The sequence below is a fragment of the Castor canadensis genome, chromosome 13, assembly GCF_047511655.1.
Source record: "Castor canadensis chromosome 13, mCasCan1.hap1v2, whole genome shotgun sequence".
NCBI lineage: Eukaryota > Metazoa > Chordata > Mammalia > Rodentia > Castoridae > Castor > Castor canadensis.
The window spans coordinates 90,016,012-90,035,203 of NC_133398.1; the positions used below are offsets into that span (position 1 = coordinate 90,016,012).

A 19,192-nucleotide genomic window follows, 5' to 3' on the forward strand; every position below is an offset into this window, starting at 1 on the left:
AAATTCCAACATGATATAACATGGATGAAACTTGAAAACATTATGCTATGTAAAATAGGAAGTCAGAGAAAAACAAATACTATGTGAGTCTACTTATATGAAGTACCTAGATGCAGGAAATAGAATGGAGGTTAAGGGGCTGGGGGAAAAGGGGCCTGGGGGTCATTGTTTAATGAGTACTGAGTTTCAGTTTTTTAAGATGAAAAGAGATCTGAAGTGAGTCGGTTGTGATGGCTGCACAATAGTGTGGATATACCTAGCACTGCTGAACTGTACACCTAAATGGTTAAAATGGTAGGCTCTGTGTAGATTATACGTTACTACATTGTTTTTGATAGTTTCGGAGTTTGTGCTCAGGACCTCTCTCTTGCTCAGCAGGTGCTCTACCACTTCAACCATATCACCATCCCTTTTCTCTTTAGTTATTTTTTGAATAGGGTTTCATGATTTTTGCCTGGGTCAGCTTGAACCTCCATCCTCCTATTTCTGCCTCCCATATAACTGGGATGACAAGCATGTGCCACAACACCCAGATTATTGGTTGAGGTGAAGTCTCAAGACCTTTTTGCCTGGGCTAGCCTGGAACCTCCATCCTCCCAATCTCCAACTCCTGAGTAGCTGAGATTACAGTGGTTAGCTACTATGCCAAGTTTATAATTTTAAAAGTTGGTAACTGTCAATGAATGAGACAACTTAATTACCCAACAGATTCCATTCTGCAAAAGTTGTGGTGACTTGTCCATTTTGTGTTGCTACAGCAGAATACCTGATACTGGCTAATTTATAAAGCAAAGAAATTAATTTCTTACAGTGGGAAGTCCGAATTGAGGAACCACATCTGGTGAGGACCTTCTTGCTGCATCATAGTATGGCAGAAGGCATCACAAGAAGTGACTATTCTTTGAAGTCACTAATACCATCTTGGGACCACACCTTCATCTAACCCTAATTTCCTCCCACATACCTTCAAATATCATCAGCATGAATTTAGGGGTTAAATTTCTAACCCATGAATTTGGAGACACACTCAAACCATAGCAAGTTGTTTCAGCAAAATTTTCAGTGATTGCTGCAAGAAACCTCCATGGATGGAGACAGAGTCCAGAGTATAGCTGCATGATTCACATAGAGAATTCTCATGGCCATGAAGCCCCCAACCCACTTCTCCCCACATCTGGCTGAGGTAGGGAACATAGGCCTGACTTTTATCTATTTAATTGCTTTAATTTCTCTTCTGCAATTTTCCCATGTCTATAATAGGAAAACTCCACTAATAAGAAATTATATTCACAGTTCTATCTTCCACTCTCCACCTACCCATTGCCCTCAGGCAGGAGATAATCCCCTACCCTTACTGTCACATAGCTCTTTATGTGATCTTGAGGATGTCCAAGTGTCACAATGGATAGTTACTTACCACTTGCTAAGCATTAATATATGCCAGGTTCAGGGCTAGGCCTGGGGGCTACAGAGTGAATGAGACTCGGCCATGTAGAGATTCTTGACAGAGATGGCCACATAAACAGATAATTGTAAAACAGTGGTAAGTGCAGTAACAGGTATAGTCAAAAAGAATTATGAAAACACAGAAAACATGGAAATTAAGCCAGTCTGTGGCACACAGAGGTCGGGTAAGGTGGGCATTTGGGAGGGAGACTCAAACAGAGCTGGAGATGACAGTGTTTGGACTTATTTCTACCAGCAGAGGTGGAGAGGTTTTTTTCATTCTCTTTAAGCTGGGCTCAGGAACTTGAAAACTAGATGGCTGAGCCTGCACAATCTTCCTCATTCTCTCTGGCCATCACTACTAATGGCCCTGCTTTCTCTCTCTAGCCTCCTTCCTTCCCTTGCCATATTCCCATGGACACTTGGCCCTGACCTTGTTACACACACACACACACACACATACACACACACACACACACACACACACACACACACACACACACGTACCTGTTGTTCTTTTTCCTCCTCCACTTGTCCAGCCTTGTGGGTATATAGCCTGAAAAGACATGAGAATCTGAAGGGATATTAAAGATGGTGGAGAGCTTCCTCTTCCCTTTTTCACCACCAGGTTACAAGGGCAAGATATCTATCATGGACCAAAACTGAATGGTAGAAATAAATGAACAAATCAACCTGGATTTTATCCAGTGCTGCCAGGGATTACTTCCTCCTCCTGCCCAAATAATTGGCTTTTCTATTTTTGAGGCTATACTAAATCCACAGTACACTCAACCAAGATGTGCCTAAACAGGTATGATCCCCTGGAAATTGCCCAGGAAGCTTGGCACCCCAATATTAAGCACAGGCAGTTTTTCATGCCTTTCTGCCTTTCTCTCTCTCTCTCTCTCTCTCTCTCTCTCTCTCTCTCTCTCTCTCTCTCTCTCTCTCTCTCTTTCTCTCTGTCTCTCTTTTCTTTCTTTCTTTCCAATGCTGGGGATTGATCACAGGGCTTCATGAATGCTAGACATGTGCTGTGCCACTGAGCCTCCAGGCCCATGTAATTTTGTTGGATGGAATTTTATTATTTCTTCTCTACCCTAACCTCTCCTGCCCCTACTGACATCTTCCCAGAATCTTCTCTTCCATCTTTGATTCCTTATGTGCTGCCTTACCTTTCAGAAGCACCCCAGGCACATATGCTGTTGTAGGTGGCACACAAAGCTAAGGGTGGTGAGTCCCAGCAGTGTTGCCAGATGTGGCTAGAATCCCATTCAGCACACCTAACCAGTGCTCTTGGGAAGGGGTAGACATTTAACCCCCACTGCAGCTACATAACTTTTCTGCAATATCAAAAGAAGTTTGGTAGAAACAATTGTAGGTACAGAGATGAGTGGGCACAGCTGGAGTTACAGAAAATGAGGGAAAATGTCCCTCCTTTAAGTTGCTGAGCAAAAGACCATTCCAGTTCTCTGGGTTTCCATCTTTGGGAGCCTGGCTCCTTTATTTCAGGACTCCATCCTAGAGGCCAAGTGTTGCTGCCTCCATGAAGCAAACCAGAAGAATCACAGATCTTGTTTAAGACCTACACCAGATTCCAGTTCTTTTCCAGTTCTTAAAGACAGGCATCCTCCAATGCCATTCCTTTATTCTGTTTTGTATTGCTATACCAAAATACCTGACACTGGATACTTTATTAGGAAGAGAGGATTATTTGGTTCTCAGTTCTGCAGATTTGGAACTGTCCAGTTGGCTATATCTGATGAGGAATTCATGATGCAACATAACATGGTGAGAAACAGATGGATAAGCAAGTACTTGTGGAAGAGAACAAAAGAGGCTGGGCTTGCTTTATAATTTCTCGCCCACAATAACTGACTTGTGGTTGCAAGAAAAGCATTAATCTCTCTGAACAATCTAATTGCCTCTTAAAGGCTCCACCTTCCATCACCACTACAATGGCAATCAAACTCGAACGTGACATTTAGAAGGGACAAACCATAAACAGCTAACACTTGTGAAAACACTGCCTATGAACCAGATAGTCTTGGAAACCCTCTACATGAGTTGGCAACTTCAATCCTCACACAGGTCCAGGTAGTAGACACCATCCTTATTCCTGTTTTGCAATGGGCATGCCGGCTACTGAGGCCAAAGGCCAGCAAGAAGGACTCTGATTCGAGAGCTCATTCTCTACCCAGTGTGCTCAACTGGAGAGCTAGAAAAGTCCAACCAAATGAGATGGAAAACAAAAGCTACTGAGTAGACACAGCAACACTGAGAGAAGCTGGATATGACCAGGGAGGGAGAGATGACTGCCACAAGCGAACAGATACCACTATAAGAGCAGCTCTGGATGTGGGCTTTGACAAGTGGGTTAAGGCAAGAGAAGACACAGAGGGACTCAATGTGCAGAGAACAGCACAGACAGGCATGGAAGTGTGAGATCAACTGGCCAGTGCAGAATGTCAGAAAATACCATTGGCCAGGGCAGAGACGTAGCCACTTGAAGGTAGAGTAACATGGTGGAATTATCCTAACAGGGAGAACCCTCTGCTAGAGGTGCTTTATGGTCCAGGAAGTCACTTGAGATTTTGAGAAAGAGCAAGTCTTAACTGGGATTCTTGTGTAGGAAAGGTAACCCCTACTGGCTTATAGAACCTAAAAAGTAGGAACACAGGGGATTTGGTGGGCACTAAAATTACCCTATATGAACGTAATGGTGGATACATGTCATTAGGTATTTTCAAAACTCATATAGTATACACCAACAATGAGCCCTTATGTAAAATATGGTCTTTAATTAATAGTTATGTACCAATAGTGGTTCATCAGTAATAAAAATGTACCACACAAATACAAAAAGTAAACAATAGTGGAATTGTGCATATGGTGCAGGGGAGGGGCGTGTGGGGACACCATACTGTCTGGCCAACTTTTCTGCAAACTTAAACCTCTCTAAAAATAAAGTAAGTCTGTTAATTATTTTTAAAAAGAAGACTTTCATTAAATTACAATATAAACCAGTTGTGTTGGCCCATACCCATAATCCCAGCACTAGTGAGGCTAAGGCAGAAGGATCACCTGTTCAAGACCAACCTGGGCTACATGTCGAGGCCTGTCTCAAAAAAACAGCAAAAGAGTTTAGCTATATAGTAGGATAACTGCTTTCACCCAAGAAAACTTTTTTTTATTGTTTGTACATTCATTCATATGTACATACATTGTTTGGGCCACCTCTCTCCCCTGCCCCCTACTCCCCTCCCTGAAAACTCAGGTTTTTAAGTACTGCATTTTATTTGTATTATTTATTTTTAAATTTTACTTATGTATATTATTTTATTTTTGGTAGTGCTGGGAATCAGATAAGCCTTGTGCATTCTAGCAAGTGCTTTACCACTCCGCTGTACCCCATACTCCTAAAAACCAGATTTTAAAAGCAGTTCTTTCAAATAGGGGATAAGAGTTTCATACTCTACCACCAAATTCATTATCTCTGTAAAATGTTCAATATAAAGGTCATGTTTAACAGCTGAAGGTATCCTATTGTAATGGGATACTGAGTGTATCCCATGTGGCTGATTGGGAGCTGCGCTAACTGCCACCAGCCAGTGTGGCAAGAGAGGATCACACTGCATACAATAGTCAAGGAAAACATCCAAATTAGAAATTCAAAGCATGGACTGGGGATGTAGATCTTTATAGTGTGCTTGCCTGTCATCCATGAGGCCCTGGGTTCAATCCCCAGCACTACAAAAGAAAAAAGAAGAAAAACAGGAGCATGGTTTCTACTGAATGAGTATTCCTTTCACATCATTTTAAAGTGGAAAAGAAATGTAAGGTGAATCATAAATTGGTGACCAGCTGTACCTAGTGAATTTGCCTACTCTATGCCGGCCACTACACTGGACAAGGGGATCCCCTAGAAGACTGACAGGTGGTGGGCTGAGGAATCAAGAAAAATGAACCAGGAAGGCCTATTAGGCATTCTGGGAACAGACCAGGCAAGGGCTAATGAAGGATGATGAAGAGTGACTGAGGAGAGAATCTAAAGATGGGGCAGATGTTGTCTTACCATGCTTCATTTCTCCTGATTAGAAATGAAGGCTGAGAGAAGTGCAGCAGGCCTTCTGTGCCACAGGAGAATCCTCAGGTGTCTGCGGCTCTCACCTGCACTCCAAAGGCCCTCTCCTGACTTAGACCCATGCGTGACTTCCCAATGCATGGGACCCAGTAATCTCTGCAGGGGGCCACAGGCCACCAGGGGGGTTCAGAGGAAAAAGCCGTTGCAGCCACACTTTGCAAAATGGAAATGTGAGATTATAACTACTCCACAGAAATCCCATTGTGTTCTGAATAGCTCCTGCATATTTAAGTGTTGAATGTTTTCCACAGGACTGTGTCAGTTTGTCGTAAATAATATCCAGGTGACAGGACACAGTTCATACTGTGAAGCTGCAAGGCAGATAGATGAGGGGTTACTGGCTAATGTACTTTGCACAGCATTTGCTAATTTTCATTTATTAAATTTGCAGTCTTTAACATTACTCTTGGCTTATATAAAACTCAATTGCTTGCTAGGCAAGCACTCTACCACTTGAGCCATACCTTAGTCTTTTTGCTGTTTTTAAGATAAGGCCTCACAGTAACTTTTGCCCGTGAACCATGATCCTCCTACCTTCACCTCCTGAGTAGCTGGGATTTCAGGCATGTTCCACCACACCTAGCTCAATTTTTCTTTTAAAAAGAGGATTAGTGGTTCATAAGTATTCATTGGAGACTAAAATAATTATGTAAACAGTAATGTGCATCCTATCCATCAGAATAGTCTACAAATACACTTGGTGATCATGACTCCAGAATGAGGTATAATGTCAAGCAAGATTGTAAAGTCAGGTGGGTCTGGAGGTGTGATGACTTTACATATGTAAGCCAAAATTGAAGCTGACTAGGAAGTGTTGTGATGATACCTGAAAGCTGGGCTTTATTAAATTGAAGCTTTTGCAGCTGCTGCCAATTTCCTGAGCAAAGTTATAAAACATGGTCAGACAATACCCTGCAGCTTTGAAGCAATAAAACAAACAAACCCGGTGACATTCTAATAAACCAGTGGAATTTTTCAAGAAGAACAAAATACTGCTTTTCAGTACAACATTAATGAATTGCATTGCTAAATAAATTAAAGACAAAAATATCCATTATTCAAAAGTTGTACCTACTGAAACAAAAATTGATCCACTTTATATTGTAAAGAATTTTATAAACCTAGCTACAGAGTTGATCACATATTATGGTAGAAACAAAATGAACTACTGGCAAAGTAGTTTTGTCAAAGATCTATTGCATAAATATTAGCAGTACTTCTGAATACCTGAAGTGGCATGAGCCACCATTCCTATCCTACTATCAGCTGATGCTGTCAAAGGATCAATCAGAATGATTTGGAGTAAAAGAAAATCCCATTCCAACTGACACAAAGAGGAAGTATACGCCCATGTTCATAGCAACACAGGTCATAATAGCCAAGAGGTGCAAGCAGCCCGAGTGTCCTCTGAGGGATGGATGGATAAACGATGTGTGGCACATATCCACAATGAAATAGTATTCAGCCTTCAAAAGAAGGACAATCTGACCTATGCTGCAATGTGGAGGAACCTAAGGACATTATGCTGACTATAATGAGCCAACCAGAAAGACAAATACTGTATGATTCCACTGATATGAGGGGCTTGGAGCTGTCAAACTCGTAAATACAGAGCAGTGGTTGCCATGCATTGGGGCAAGGGAGAAATTGAAAGCTTTGTTCAATGAGGGCAGTTTCAGAGTTACATTGTGAAAGAGTCCTAGAAACCTGTTGCACAACAGTGTATGTAGAAATCATTCACTACATAGTGATGTTTCAGCCACTAATGACCCATGTATATGACGATGGTCCCATGACTTTAGATCACCCAGTGACATAAGAGCAATCTTAGTTGTTGTGTTAGAGATAGTCTTGCTATGTAACCCAAGCTGATGTTGGCCTCTCAATCCTCCTACTTCAGCCTCTTGAGTAACTGGGACTACAGTTGTGTGCCACCATGCCCAATCTCCATCTTAGTTTGTATGAGCACACTTTGATGTTCACACAACAATGAAATCACCTAAAACACACTTCTCAGAATGCATCCCTGTTCTTAAGCCACACACAATTGTAGATAACACTACCGAACAGTACACTTATGATAACAAATGTTATATATTCCCTTGTTTAAAAAATAAAATTAAAGCCACACGTGATGGTACATGCATATAATCCCAGTACTCAGGAGGCTGACACAGGAAGATCCCAAGTTCCAGGCTAGCCTGGGATACTACATGGCAAGACCCTGTCTAAAAACACAAAATAAAATTGAATATTTTATTTATTTTTTTTCCTTTTTCTTTTATTATTCATATGTGCATGCAAGGCTTAGTTCATTTCTCCCCCCTGCCCCCATCCCCTCCCTTACCACCCCGTCCGGCCCCTCCCTCCCCCGTCCCCCAATACCCAGCAGAAACTATTTTGCCCTTATTTCTTATTTTGTTGTAGAGAGAGTATTAGCAATAATAGGAAGGAACAAGGGTTTTTGCTGGTTGAGATAAGGATAGCTATACAGGGCATTGACTCACATTGATTTCCTGTGCGTGGGTGTTACCTTCTAGGTTAATTCTTCTTGAACTAACCTTTTCTCTAGTACCTGTTCCCCTTTTCCTATTGGCCTCAGTTGCTTTTAAGGTATCTGCTTTAGTTTCTCTGTGTTGAGGGCAACAAATGCTAGCTAATTTTTTAGGTATCTTACCTATCCTCACCCCTCCCTTGTGTGCTCTTGCTTTTATCATGTACTCATAGTCCAATCCCCTTGTTATGTTTACCCTTGATCTAATGTCCACATATGAGGGAGAACATACGATTTTTGGTCTTTTGGGCCAGGCTAACCTCACTCAGAATGATGTTCTCCAATTCCATCCATTTACCAGCGAATGATAACATTTCGTTCTTCTTCATGGCTGCATAGAATTCCATTGTGTATAGATACCACATTTTCTTAATCCATTCGTCAGTGGTGGGGCATCTTGGCTGTTTCCATAACTTGGCTATTGTGAATAGTGCCGCAATAAACATGGGTGTGCAGGTGCCTCTGGAGTAACAGTCTTTTGGGTATATCCCCAAGAGTGGTATTGCTGGATCAAATGGTAGATCGATGTCTAGCTTTTTAAGTAGCCTCCAAATTTTTTTCCAGAGTGGTTGTACTAGTCTACAGTCCCACCAACAGTGTAAGAGGGTTCCTTTTTCCCTGCATCCTCGCCAACACCTGTTGTTGGTGGTGTTGCTGATGATGGCTATTCTAACAGGGGTGAGGTGGAATCTTAGTGTGGTTTTAATTTGCATTTCCTTTATTGCTAGAGATGGTGAGCATTTTTTCATGTGTTTTCTGGCCATTTGAATTTCTTCTTTTGAGAAAGTTCTGTTTAGTTCACTTGTCCATTTCTTTATTGGTTCATTAGTTTTGGGAGAATTTAGTTTTTTAAGTTCCCTATATATTCTGGTTATCAGTCCTTTGATGTATAGTTGGCAAATATTTTCTCCCACTCTGTGGGTGTTCTCTTCAGTTTAGAGACCATTTCTTTTGATGAACAGAAGCTTTTTAGCTTTATGAGGTCCCATTTATCTATGCTATCTCTTAGTTGCTGTGCTGCTGGGGTTTCATTGAGAAAGTTCTTACCTATACCTACTAACTCCGGAGTATTTCCTACTCTTTCCTGTATCAACTTAAGAGTTTGGGGTCTGATATTAAGATCCTTGATCCATTTTGAGTTAATCTTGGTATAGGGTGATATACAGGGATCTAGTTTCAGTTTTTTGCAGACTGCTAACCAGTTTTCCCAGCACTTTTTGTTGAAAAGGCTGCTATTTCTCCATCGTATATTTTTAGCTCCTTTGTCAAAGATAAGTTGGTTATAGTTGTGTGGCTTCATATCTGGGTCCTCTATTCTGTTCCACTGGTCTTCATGTCTGTTTTTGTGCCAGTACCATGCTGTTTTTAAATTGAATATTTTAAAAGATGGATACAGCTACAGGATAAATGTATAAAGTACTTTTATTTACATAAAATTCATATACATGCAAAAATGATAATGTGTTGTTGAGGGATGCATACACATGTAAAAGAACTAAAAATTTAAAAAGAAGAGAGTACTAAGCACAGGCTTCGGCAGGGTGGTATCTCTGGGAGTGGAGATGGAGAAGGATGGAACTGAAGATGGATATAGAGGGCTTCCATGGTGGTCTTGACATTCTTACATAGATCTTCATAATTATTCATTCACTAAGAAAGAAAATGCTCCCACTTCAACCCTGAAATGCTTTGCTATTTCTTATGATTTTTATTCTATACCTACTCTCAGAAAACAAGCTGTTTTGGACCTATTTGGGCACTGATTTTTATTGTTTCTGCTATTCTGTTCAGTGTCTGCCTCGGTCAGTGCTAACCAAGTGTCATCTTTTCGATCAATGCTGTCCAACAGAAATCGAATGCAAACCTCTTACATGATTTTAAATCTTCTAGTATCCACATAGAAAAGGTGAAAGAAACAAAGTTCATTTTAAAAGCATATTTTATTTAACTCAATGTGTAAAACATTATACTTTTAGTATGCAATGTACATGCAAATCCTTAGTGAGAGATTTTGCATTCTTTTTTTCTTGCTACAGTTCATTTCAATTTGTCACATTTCAAGCCTTCAATAGCCCCATGTGGCTAGCAGCTACCATACTGGATAGCAAGGATCTAGAAAACACTTAAACAGGAATTAATCTCAACTCATACTCCCCAAAATGTTTACATCTACACTGAATGGATGGTCACATGAATAGCCTTGTTTAACTTCATGCATCCCAAGTCATGAGAACTAGTCTTGAAGGTCCTTGGGCTGACATCAACTGTGGGACCACCATGCCTCTTTCTAGCAGTGTTAAAATGTGAAGCTGACACCTTAAGGAAGTTGTAATGTAACTGCTCATGGATGTGAGGACTAGTTACTATTATGAAACATAAGGATGGTGTAGCAAGACGATATTGGTAGCTGGCACTAACACAAACTTGGATTCTGAATGCTAGTTCAAGTGTGTGGCTTGCTAAAATTAGTTGTTACACCCCTGTCAGGCTGCCAGAGCCTGGGGAGTGTGGTTAAATGTCTAAGAGGCTCTGTGAAGCTAGATATGCAAGACAGCGTGCTGCCCTGTGGAGTGCTTTCTCCAGGATAATAGGGACAGCCACTCTCAATGCAGCAGGAATACCTACTGATTTCCAGAACTGAGTTCATCTCAGCACAGTTTACCTTGGCGAGAGCTCTTGTTTGCAAAACCAAACTTTCTCCATATAAGACCACTTCATAAGATTTTTCTTTGTTGTTGTAAGAGGGCTAATAAGCCATTTTCTTTCACTCTACTTTTACACTCAACACAGCACACTTTAGCCACCAGATGAGGGAGTGGGGTTCCAATACACGAGCAGCTCTCCAGAGGACACCAACTGGGTGTCCTATAATTCTGTTCATCTCGACACAGTGGTGACAGATGTCAGGCTAAGGGCTCCATCCCATGAGATCGCCCCTTACTCTGCTTCACTCACCAAATGCAGGTAGGTCTTAGGTTGTGACTAATACTTCAAACTTATTGACTACAAATTGTAGTTCCCACTGCCCTGCTCTCCTTGAGTTGGATAAGTTCCTGGTATAGCTTATAAAACTTAGGGAAACACCTTTGGCCCATTTATTGTAAAACATATAGTATTATGAAGGTAAGAGATGAATAGAGCAAGAAGGTATAGGGTGGGGGCTCAGTCAACCCAGAAGCTCATCAACTATTGTTGGAGTTTTAACAGAGTTTGATCCCCCTTCATGCCTTCCCACTCTCCTTTTGAAATTTGGTACATGTCCTTCAGATGATTTGCTGTGAGTTCACAGTGAGGTATATATACTCACTAGATGAACGTATTTTGCCTCCTATGTAAAATACATACATGCCTTTATTTTTATGTCTGGACTCACACTATACAGTTCCATTGACATGAACTCAGCACACTTTATCATGTTTCTCCACATGGTAGCCAGGGCACTCCTTCAAGATGGAAGTCAGAGCCTATCTCAGAGCCTGCAAGCTTCCTAGGTCCCCCTGACACAGCCAGGGTTCCAGGCCTGCCTGCAGGGCTCTAAGGAGACAGGGCCTCCTCCCTCCTCTGGCCGTCACACCCTCCCATTTTTCTCTAGTCTCATGCAACCTGCTCTTCCTCCTGCCACATACATGGCTTTGCTCTGGCTGACTCCTCTACCCAGGTCATTTTCCTCAGGGCTCACTCTCACCTCCTCCAGGCCTCAACTCACATGTCACCTTGCAAGTGAGGGTGACCCCAACCACCTTCTATAAATTGCAAACTCCACTGCACTCAAATCCCACCGTCTTTACCCCACGCCTGCCCACACCTTGACTCTGAGCTATTTTATCTCCTTTATAGCACTTAGAGCTTCTAAACTGGTGAATTCTTTTATTACATGTGTGATTTTCTGTATTCTTCCACCCCTTGATAGCATGTAAACTACCACAAGAACACAAGTCTTTGTTTTGCTTATCACTGTATTCCAAGGAGCCAGCAGTGCCTGGATCATAACAGCTCTTCCATAATTGTTTATAAATGTTTCAAAATCATAATCATTGCTTATTACTTGCATGCATAATTCTTTGTACTCCTAAGGCTGAGTCCAGTAACTGTCCCATTATAAACACTAAGTATTTTCTGAACTAATGCTGCTTTCTATAAAGCACAGCTGAAAATTCAGAGAATGGTTATGAAAATAGGAAGTGGTCATCAGTAGTCCAGGGAAGCTTCCAATGAGCGCCACCTTTTGGCAAAACAGTAGAGTCAGGATCCCTGGGCACAAAAAGAACAGATTTAAAGATGAAGGATGCAGTAACACTACTGAAGCCACACCTTGTAATGGGTATATTATTACTGCGCATGTTGGTACACACCGATAATCCCAGCACTTGGGAGGCTGAGGCAGGAGGATCATGAGTTCCAGCCCAGCCTGGCTCTTACAAATGTTACTTTTTTGTTATGTGTAAGCTCCAACAGGTCAGGGACAGAAAAGCAAATCAAAAAGTGACAAGCATTCAAATGATGTAAGCAAAAACAACTATTTTCTCAGGAAATTTAACTTTCCCAACCCTCACCACTGAGGAGATGATAACAAATAAAAATAATAACAATAGTAGCAATCTCACACTACAGTGATGAGCTGGTAATTTTTGTTTTTCCTCATTTTCTCTCATTTGATACTGAGTAAGGAAGCAAGTCATAACTTCATAAAGAGGGAGCTGCCCACTGAGGCTGTGCAGGACAAAAGGCCCTAGTGGAGCCTGCACAGATGCACTGTGTGTTTTTGTTTGGTTTTGGCTGTGCCGGGGATGGAAGCCAGGGTCTTGTATGTGCTAGGTGAGTGCTTTACCACTGAGCTCCATCCCTAGCCCTCACCATGTTTTTATTTTCTGTATTCTCATGCTTTGACATCTGAGGCTTGCTGACCCAGGAGAATCTGTTTCCAGGGCTAACTAGTTCCTTGGGATTGTGTGCCTTACAAAAGCAGACCAACCACTCCAGAGCCCATGCCCCCAACTGCACCTTTATTGAGGTCTCAGGCTCTGGACTCTTATTTACTTGCCCTAGTTGTTACTGTACAAAATCTAGCTGCTCAACCTACTATAGGCCAATTAAGTCAAAGGAAACAGGGGTTAAGGCACAGAAGGAAACTTTATTCCAGTCAGAGGAGAGGATAGGGGCATCTTGTCACAAATCCCATCTCTTCAGGAAGCTGGTTTAGGGTAGGTTATGTAGGCAGTTCAAGGGTGTTTCCATACTGGTGGGCATCTTCTCACAGAGGGAGGAACAGATGGTCAATAGCCCTCCTTATGGCCTAGTCATGAGGCATTTTCTTCAGTTTCTGCAAATTAGAAATAATGATCATTATTTTCTTAGGCTATTCCCATTACCAATTAGCTACATTTTACACAGTGAACAGGGTAGAGTTATAGGTAGTGGTCCCAAGGTCCTCTTGCTGATTGCCAGACTCCCAGTAATATGTGGCAACTTCCTTAATGCTCCATTTCATCATCCCAGAGAACCAGTCACAACACAAGCAGGGACAGGCCTTGTACTCAGAGCCTGTCATATTATTCAGACTGGCCTAACCCTGCCTTGCTTATTCCTTCTTGCCCATTTTCCCACCCTGCCCTGCTCCTGGTGCTTCCCACCCTGTCCACCCTGGTGCTTAGCCGCCTGACCCAGTGCCATGGCCTACATCCCTTCCACTTGTGGGAACTATAACAACTCCATTTTCAGTGGCATCATTTCTTGGTCTGGTAGCCTTACTGAACCTCAGATTTTCCATTAGTACACTATTTTTCAATTTTTTTGGCAGTACTGGGGTTTGAATACAGAGCCACCTATGCAAGCACTACCACATTCACATTCCAGCTCTTTTTGCTTTAGTTTATTTTTCAGATAGGGTCTTGCACTTTTGCCCAGGCAGCATCAGACCATAATCCCTTGTACCTCTGCCCCCTGCTTAGCTGTGCCACCACACTCAGCCAATACACTATATTTTTAAACAAGTTTCTCATGTGTGAGTATCCAGGGCAAGAAGGGGTCCTGTTGCTTTGGAAGTATGTTCCCTCTATGTCTGTCTCTGTCCCTGCATGAGCATCTCAGCAGCTCTTCACCTCCTTCCTACAACCAAAGCCATCCCTACCATCCTGAAATAGGTGAGAATCCCCCTCCTGGAAAAGGATGGAACCCCTCAGGCAGGCCAGATAAATGCAGTACATAGAACTAGCAGTCTGTCCTCAGGAATGAGGGCTGAGCAGTGCTAAACTAAAGGGTCAAAGTGCAAATCAGAACTTGTAGAAATAATGTAAGAAGCACCCATGGGTTATGCTAGGTGAGTTAGTGGACTTTCCAAAAGCAATCATCAGTGAGAAAAGTAAGATGCAAAATGAGTGTAATGTGATCACAGTCCTGTAAACAATGACTATGAACCTTTTATATGTGTGCATACGTGTGACAGTATATGATTCTATAAGCACAGGAAAAAATAAGCATAATTATATGGGCTGGCTGATGGGGACTAATAACAGACAGCAGCGGAGAGAGGAAGGGGGGCATTTACTTGCTTTGATGTAATGTATAAAATTTTGCTTTGTGAGTCAAACTATGGGCTTCATCCCATATTCATTAGCTCTGTTACACTGGGTAAAGTACCTACTCCCCTCTCTCTACCTCAGTTTCCTGATTTGTAAAATGGAGATTATATTCCAGGTCAAAGAGTTGTCGAGTGGTTCAAATGGAATAATGCATTTAAGTTCTTAGAACTTCGAGTACAGTGGCTCACAGCCATCATCACTGCTCCTCTGAAGGCGTGAAACCCTGAGTTCAAACCCCAGTCCTGCCAAAAATAATAATATTAGCATTAATAACTTTTTGGAAATCATTGGAGATACATTTCAACACACATCTCTGTCATCCATTACACTATTGCACAACCCTCTCTCATCCACCTGGGAATGCCATCTTCTTGTTATAGTAATTCATGAAAGAGATTTTTATCATATAAGGAAAGTGAAAGTTTCACTCTAGCCCAAACCCACAAGGACTACCACTGTTTGGGTAAATTCATATTTTAAAATGAGTATGCAAGCTTTCACTATAAACCCAAAGAAGATCATGCTCTGAGTATTTGGAAATTTCCAAATTAGTTTTTATTTTGTCTTATTTTTTGGTGGAGCTGGGTTTGAATCAGGGCTTTGTCCTCACTGCAGGCACTCTGTCACTTGAGCCACACCTCCAGCCCACAATTATTTTCTGTCATTGATTTCTAGTTTGATTTTGTTGCAGTCTGAGAGCAGACATTCTATTATTTCATTATTTCATTCCTTCTAAGGTGTTCATTGTATTTTATGGCCAGAATGTGAATGGATGTCATTTACACACAGCTGATTGACAATGTCACTGAGTTCAACCATGACGTCACTGATTTTCTGTCTGCTGGATCTGTTCATTTCTGATAGAGAATGTTAAAGTCTCCAGCTATAACAGTGGATTCCTCTATTTCTTTTTGCAGTGTTGTCAGTGTTTTGCTTCACATATTCTGATGTTTTGTTGTTAGAGACATACACAAAATTGTTAAAGATTGTTTAGTGTTCTTGGAGAAGTGGCCAGTTTATCATTTTGTATGGCCACTCTTTGTGCCTGATAATTTTCCTTACTCTTCTCTGTATGAAATTAATATAGTTATTCCTATCTTTTTAAATTAGTGTTAGCCTGGTACATCTTTCTCCATCCCTTTACTCTTGATCTATAAGTACATATTTAAAGTGTGTTTTTTGTGAACAGTGTATAGTTGGGTCTTTATTTTGAGCTATTCTGACAATCTCTATTTAACTCTGGTGTCTTATAGTGTGTAAACAATTGACATTAAAAAGTACAAAAAATCTACTATATTTTTTACTGTTCTCTATTTGTTGATCTTGTTATTTGTGCTTATTTTTGTCTTATATATTTTCTGGCCCTTTGTGATTTTAACTGAGCATTTTAACAGATTCCATTTTTCTCCTTGCTTAGCATATGAATTGTGCTGCTTTTTTTTTTTTAACTGTCTTTAGTGGCTGCCCTGGAGTTTTCAATATGGAGTTTCAAGTAATCATAACCCACGTCCACTTTCAAATAACACTATACTGCTTCACAGGTATTATAGGTACCTTGTAACAAAGCATCCCAGTTCTCCTTCTGTTGCTGTGTCATTGCTGTCATTAATTTCACTTATACATAAGCTATAATCATTGAATCTGCTTTTTTTTCCTGGGTTTTGATATTACTATTTTGAACTGTAATGTTAGATTAATTAATAAGAAACAAGAAGTTTTATTTCACCTTCATTTGTATTTTCTCAAATGTTCTTGCTTTCCTATGTAGATCTGAATTTCTGACTTAGGTAATCTTTCTTCTCTCTAAAGAACCTCTTTAACATTTTTTTGAAACAGGGTCTTGCTATGTAGTCCAGGCTGGCCTCAAACTCACAATCCTCCTGCTTCTTCCTCTGATGCTGGGACTACAGCCTTGAAATACCATACCAGGTTTTTCTTTAACATTTCTTTTAAGGCAAGTCCACTGGCAACAAAATTCTCTCAATGATTGTTTATCTGAGAAGTCATTTCTTCTTGATTTCTGAAGTATAATTTCACAGGAAATTATACAGAGTTCTAGACTGGATTTATTTCTCAACACTAAGTATTTCATTCTTTCTTTTTGTTTGCATGGTTTCTGAAGGTAGACATAATTCTCATCTTTGTTCCTTACAGGTAAGATTTTTTTTTCCTCTAACCTCTTTCAAGACTTGTTCTTTATTTTTGCTTTTCTGCAATTTGAATATAATGCATCTGTGTGTGATTTTTTTTAGCTTTTGTTTAATTCCATTTATCCTACTTGGTGTTCTCTGAGCTTCTTGTTTCTATGGCTTGGTGTACAGCATAAATTTGGTGAAATTCCCAGGCATCGTTTCTTCAAATGTTGCTTCTGTTCCTCTCTCTTCTTCTGATATTCTCATTGTGCATATGCTGCATCTTTTGTAATTGACCCACAATTGTTGGACATTTTGTTTTAGTTTTTCTCAGTGTTTTTCAGTTGACTTTTCAGATTTGAAAATTCCTATTAAGATATCCTCAAGCTCAGAAAGTCTTTCCTTAGCTATGTGCAATCTACTAATGAGTCCATCAAATACTTTCTTCATTCACGCCAGTGTCTTGGAGCTTTAGCATTTCTTTTTCATTGTTTCTTGGAATTTCTATCTCTGATTACTTTCCTTAAGTGGTCTGATGTATTGTCTACTTTATCCATTGGAGTACTTCATGTATTAATCATAGTTACTTTAAATTCAATCTTACTTCCAACATCTCTGCCACATCGGAGTCTGGTTATGATGCTGACTCTGTGTCTTCAAACTCTGTTCTTTGTCTTTCCACAAACCTTGTTGTTTTTGTTGTTTTTGTCTTTTGGTGGTACTGAGGACTGAACCTAGAACCTCGTTCATGCTAGACATTCACTCTCCCACTAAGCTACAGCCCCAGCTCTGTCTTGAAATTTTTTACTGAAAGATTGACATACTCCTCCACTAGCTCCTGTGGAGGTATCTGCTCTGATTCTTAGATTTCTGCTCTGATAAGCTGAAATCATCTGTGTTTACCTATCTTTCCTTCCAATTTTAGGGGTAGCAGTTGCCCTATGACCTCACTTCTCTGCCAGATTTAAGAAGAGCTATTGCTTTCAGTTTGTCCAGCTCATTACATATTGTTAGGACAGAGTAGTGGCTTCAGAGCTTATGTCCTCTTTGCCCATATTTTAATTGGGTTATCTTTATTGTTGATTTGTGAGTGTCCTTTATGAATTTCTGGGGTACAACTACCTTGTCAGAGGTATGATTTACAAATATTTTCAATATTTTTCCATTAAATCACAAAAGTTTTTAATTTTGATGAAGTCAAATTACCTGTTTTTTTTTTTCTTCTTCTTCTTTTGTTTGTGCTTTGGTATTGTACTCAAGAACCATTATGTAACCCAGTTCACAAACATTTGCTCCTATTTTTAAGAAAAAAATTTTGAAACTTACATGTGGATAAAAATAAACTGGACAGGCTGGGCATGTTGGCAGCTGCCTGTAAATTCCAGCCTCTCAGAAGGAAGAGCTCCAGAGAATTGCACTTCAAGGTCAACCAAGGCAAAAAGTTAGTGAGACCCTATCTCAACAAACTGGCTAGGCATGGCGGTCACAGCTCTAATCCTAGCTATTCGGAAGGCATGGGTAGGAGGATCAAGGTCCAAGACCAACTCCAGGCAAAAAAACAAGAAACCATGTGTCAAAAGTCACTAGAGCAGTAAAGGGCTGGGGTTGTGGCTAAAGTGATAGATTGTCTGCCTAGCAAGCATGAGGCCCTGAGTTCAAACCTTAGTACTGTCAAATAAATAAATGAATAATAAATAAATAAACTGGATATAATCCATGTTTTAAAAATTGAACTGCAAAGGACATGATCAAAATAATGAAAAATTAACACACATAATGGGAGAAAATATTTTTAAATCCTACACAGTAAATATCCAAAATATGTAAAGAGATCTTACAACTTAATAATAAGACTACCCAATAAAAAATAGAAGATTAGAACAGCCTTGTTCTAATCTAGAAGACATATGAGATGCTAACAAGAACATTAAAAGATATTTGACATCATTAGTGATCAGAGAAGTATACACTAAACCACAATGTGCCCAGGTATGGGGCCTCAAGCCTATAATCCTAGCTACTACAGAGGTAGAGATCTGGATGGTCACACTTCAAGGCCAGCCCAGGCAGAAAGTGAAGTTCATAAGACCCTGTCTCAACCAACAAAACCCTGGGCACCATGGTGCATGCTGGTCTTCCCAGCTACGTGGAAACCATAACTAGGGGGATCCCAGTGGGCTGGCTTGGGCATAACCATGAGACCCTATTTGTAAAATAACACAAGTGAAAAGGACTGGGGGCAAGCCCTGTGTTCAAACCCCACTACCCGTCCTCCCCCCCAAATAATATAATGAGGTATCATGAAACTAAGGGATAAGTTTAAATACAGATCATAAGAGGT

The 19,192-nt window shown here is 40.6% G+C and overlaps 1 protein-coding gene across 8 annotated transcripts in view; it reads left to right on the forward strand.

Annotated features, from left to right (window-relative positions):
- C13H9orf153 (chromosome 13 C9orf153 homolog) overlaps window positions 1-19,192 on the forward strand; it is a 128,691-nt gene that overhangs the window by 95,218 nt on the left and 14,281 nt on the right. The gene's annotated exons all lie outside the window — the stretch shown is intronic.